Below are 5,366 nucleotides of genomic sequence, written 5' to 3'. Positions count from 1 at the left end.
AACACTCTAGATATTATACTCACTCAACAAAACAAATAATGCTTTTCCTACATGGAGCTTACAGTACAGCAGAAATAGAGAATAAAACAAGAAAACAAAACAAAATATATATATCATACTATTTAAGGTATTGATAAGAACTACATAAAAAAGTGAATGAAGCTAGGTAAAGAGACAGAGAGGAACTGAGATGGGTGAGTGCCGGGGCTGGGTATTGGTTTAGATAAGATGTTTAGGCAAGATACCACTAAGGTGGTAACATTTAAGCTGAAACCTAAACAAAGGTACAGAGAACACAAATTAAATCAGAGGGCAAAAAATTTCAGAGAAAATAGCAAGGGCAAAGCTCTAAGGCTGATGAAGTTTGGTATGTTCAAGATCTAGAAATCGGGCCAGTGGGACTGAAGCTGAGCATGAGGGAGCACAAGAAGAGGTAAGTTGAGAGCTAACTAAAGGCCAAATATATGTAGGGACTTGTACTTGGGCAAAGAATTGGGATCTCACTCTAAGTGATACGAGAGGTCACTGGGGGAGCTTTGAACAAGGGAAGGATATGATTGGATTACTTGGCTCCTGGGTAGAGAATGGAATGAAGGGGGACGAGAGGGATGCTGGACACCATTACAGAAGTCCAGGTGTAAGACCCTAGTGGTGTGGACTGAGGAGGAAGGTGTCAAGACAAAGAAGAGTGGTTGGGTTGGGGGTCCATGGGGGATATGTGGTATATGAAGAAAGTAGAAGAATCCTAAATTTTTGGTCTGAACACCTGGATGAATGGAGGTGCCATTGACTCAGGTGGGGAAAATGGGTCAGAGAGGGGAGAGTACATTTTGTAGGCAATATTAGGGCTGGATGAGGGGAAATTAGCAGTTTGGTTTTAGGATATGCTAGTTTTTAAATGTGTATTAGACATCCAAGTGAAGATGAGGGAGTAGTCAGTATGTGAGTCAGGAACTCAGACTGGACATATGGTGAGAATGATCAGATATTTATCGATGGTAAGAAAAGGGACGAGTTATGGTCACCAGTCATGGTCACTGGGTACAGATCTGAAAGAGAAGGGACCCCAAAATGAAGCCCTGAAGCAGCTGAGCATTTAGAAGTCAGGAAGAAGGTGAGGAGCCAGCAGAGGAAACTGAGAATGAGGCAACTGAAATAGGAGGGAACCAAGAGAGTGTCGCGTTCCAAATCCAAACGAAAGACAGAGGACCGATGGTTGAACGTCAGAAGGGTTTAGAATAAGAAGCCTGACCACGGGGTTTGGCAACGTGGAGATCTTTGGTGACTCAGACAGGACCAGTTTCGCGGGCACAGTAAAGCCGAAAGCTAAATGAAAGCGAGTTAAAGGGAGTTAGGACAGAGAGGAAGTGCAGGTGGTGAGCCCAGGTGACTCATTCAAGGTCTTTTGCCATAAAAGACAGAGAAGTGGGTCAGTGGGTAAAGGGGGGCATGGATGCAGAAGGGTTTTTAAAACAGAAGATAGGATAGCATGTCTATACAATGATAGGAATGATATAATAAAGAGAAGGAAATGGCCATGCAGTAGAAAGAAGAGAAAATTGTAGGAACAGAGCCTGAAAAGGCCAGTGGGGAGGGGATACAGAAGATTTAAGTGAAGGGGTGGGACTTAGGAGCACAGAGTCTACCTGTGCTGGGTAGTAGACTGTCCCTCTAAAATTCATATCCACCTGGAACTGCAGAATATGACCTTAGTGGCAGATGTGATTAGTTAAGATGAGATCTTACAGGATTAAGGTTGGCCCTAATACAATAACTAGTGTCCTCATAAGAAGAGAAAATAGAAACAGAGACACATAGAGAGAATGCCATGTGATGATGTAAACAGAGGTTGTCAGCAACCACCAGGAGCTAGGCAGAAAGAATTCTTCCCCAGAGCCATTGGAAAGAGTGTGGCCCTGTCAACACCTTGATTTCAGATTTCTAAAGCCACCAAGTTTATGGAAAATTGTCATGGTACACACAGGAAACTAGTATACCATCCATTGGAAGAACAAGGAAGGCCAAGTATGTGGCTGCAGAGGAAGTCGTTGGCAGGTTTGGAACTCTCTTTTATTCTATATTCTTCATGAAATCATCAGATGAAAGTGAGAGAGAAAAGGTATCAGATAGAGGAGTGTGATTTTCCTGGAACAATACTGGTTTAGTCAGTTATCCCCAAAATCTATTAATAGCATCCCATTTTACTCCCAAGGATATCTAGATTTAGACAATAAGTATATGGTTTTTCTAGTTGGGATGTTTGAGGACAGATTTAAAAATATGAAAAGTTCACTCAAAAAAAAAAAAGAGTGGATTGGCTAGGAAAATATAGTGGCATTGCTGAGTGATTCTGAAGGCCCACTGGATATTGTGGTCATAAGTTAATCAGACCTGTCAGACCAGTAAGCATGGTTGTGATTTATCCAGTCACATTCAGTTGTTCAAGGAACAAGCTGGGCATTGGGTTTAACCAAGGATGGAATTTGCCATGCGAGTTTAATGGAAGAAGAGAGGGGAAAGGAAGTTAGAAGTATACATAAGGAAGAGATCATAATGATAGGATGACGGTTGCTCAACCTAAGCTAGATAATGAGAAGCATGATGACATGGGAGCTGGGGTAGAGGTGATACAAACAAAATTGTTGGTCAATAAATTGGAGCAAAGACTATTAGAGAAGAAAGACTCTTGAAATAATACAGTCAGTAATTGAGGCTCCCACTCATGAGCAGCTTACCTTGGACGGCTTGCTTTCCACATGTCACCATCTTTTGTTTCCCTCAACACCATTTTGGTTTCCCTACTTATGCTGTAAGGACCTGCCATTGTCCCAGCAGGACAGAGGCAGGATCAATGTTCAGAACCTTGAAGATCCTAGAATAGAAGGTGAATTTGGGGTGACAGCTGAGGGATGGAAAAGACCATAGATATTGGGGGGGCTGGGAATAGGGCTGAGAATCTCTGATACAGAGGACAGGAGAGCAAAACTGAAGGACCTCTAAAAAACCCAACTGACATATTCTTTGAATGGCTTCAGTTGAAGGAAAAGTAATACGTTGACCTATTTATAGGCTCCACTGATTTTTAATGGAGTGAACCTGCCATTCCTTCCAGGCAGTATAGACAGAACTCTATTATATGTGTGCTGTATCATTTTATCATTTCAACAAGGTAAGAACCATTGGCCTATTTCATAGATGTAGGAAGCAAAGGTCTGGAAGCCGCAAGTAGAGCTTCCATTACAGTAAGTAGGCTCAGACTTCCTGTGAATTTGTGATTGGGGAAAAGATTTCTTGCAGAGACCACCATGGAAGAAAGAAAACCCAAGTGGTTGGCCTTGAACCTTCACTAAGAATTGATCCTGTGACTTTGAAATCTTGGAATAGGAGGTGGGTGGATTCCAGGAAGCAAACAATATTAATTTTTTAGTTGTGTGTGTGTATAAGAAGAACGAACTCGACTTAAGTTTTTTGACCTAACACTCCTTTGTCTAGAAAGATCAAATAAAATTTTATACGTGGTAAATCAATGACATTACTGTGAAACAGATGTGCCTATCAGTGTGTTCCAAGTGACTGAACTGCCCTCTGTATCAGAAATTCTCAACTTTTTGGTCTCAGGACCCATTGATACTCTTCATAATGATTGGGAACTCCAAAGAGCTTTGGTTTATGTCGGGTATATCTACTGATAGTTAGCGTATTAGAAATCAAATTGAAAAAATTTTACAACACAGGAATTCACACACATAAAAATAGCACATGAGCATACACTCCTTTAGCCAACAAAGCAATAAAGGTATCTAGAGTCATGTAATGTCTAGAAAAGTCCTTTGTACACTGGTGAAAGAATGAAAGTGAAAAAGGAAAAAATATCTCAGTATTATTATGAAATGGTTTTGACTACATGGATCCCTGAAATGGTTTCAGGGGCCATGAGGTTGCCTGGACCACTCTTTGAGAACTGCAGTTCTACAGAATCATGTAAAAGGCTGTCTTCGCTGTGTGTAAGATTGCGTCTTTAAAGATTATATGGAAATGTTCCTTTTCTAAGAAGACTAGACTGCATTGTTCCTACAACTTGGGTAGTGAGTGAACATGTTCTCATTCACAAAGATTTCCTAAAGGAGCCCAGAATTAGAGACCCAGAGGTCACTACACAGGACCTGAGAGCATCCTTCTTCACTACGAGCTTCTATAGGAACCCTAAAAGGGACACAAATAAATGTACTAGTGAAGTCCTACAGGAGGACTTCTCCTCTTTCTTCTCCTATTCCTCCTCCTCCTTCTTCTTTCTTTTAATGTTTTTTAATGAAAAATTCCAAACCTCTGCAAAAGTGGAGAGAATAATACAATGGGCCTGCATGTATCATTATTACCCAGCTAAACACCCCACCAATCCAAGGTCATTCTTATTTCATCTCTATCACCCCATCCCCTCATCCTACAAACTAAATTATTTTGAAGTCTCAAACATCACATCATTTCATAAAAACGTGTCAATATGTATCTTTAAAATATAAGGACTAGTCTCCTAAATGTAACCACAACACCACCATCACACAAATTAACACTAATTCCTTGATATCATTAAATATTCAGCTGATATCTAAATTTCCCCAGTTATCTCATACTTTTTGACAATTGGTCTGTATAAATCAGAATCCAAACATCCATACATCAGATTTGTTTGCTATGTCTCTTAAATTTTTGTTAACTTTTAGTTATCTCCCTTCTCCTACCCTTCCTTGCCTTTTTTTTTTCTTACAGTTTATTTGCTAGAGAATCTAGATCATTTGTCAGCAGTGTCATTTAGCATGTGCTTCTGTACCCAGTATTTCTTATATGCTGGTAGCTAGATCTAAATTTTGACTTGTTTTGGGGGCAAGAGTATTTCATGGCTGGTGCTATGCACTCCCACCAGAAGGCGCATAATGCTGCTTGTCTTTCTTTTTTGTGATTTTAGTAGCTACTGATGATCCTTACTTAGATTCATATCATTAGGAGTTACGAAATGGTGATTATCTGTCATGCCTTTCTTATTTAGCAGCTGACACTTCTATGAAATCATTCCTGCTCTACATTTTTCCATAAGGTATATTTGCACACAGAAGGCTGGCTAAATGCTTTATTCTTTCCTTTTATTTATAAGTTTTCCAAATCATGAATTGTTTCTCTAACGTCTGCAAAAGATCATGAAGTATTCATTTTCATGTCATTATGAACTCATGAATTTTAACATATTTAACATGCTTCACTCCATTGCCATTATTCCTCCTGTTATGACTCAAATAGATACTGTTTAGGCCAAATGGAGGCTCTTCAAGTCAGTTCTTGAGTCTTTGAATTCATCCTTGTTTTCTGGTATG

This window comes from Pteropus vampyrus, unplaced genomic scaffold, assembly GCF_000151845.1.
Source record: "Pteropus vampyrus isolate Shadow unplaced genomic scaffold, Pvam_2.0 Scaffold29, whole genome shotgun sequence".
Lineage (NCBI taxonomy): Eukaryota > Metazoa > Chordata > Mammalia > Chiroptera > Pteropodidae > Pteropus > Pteropus vampyrus.
Note: the sequence above shows the minus strand (reverse complement) of the source record.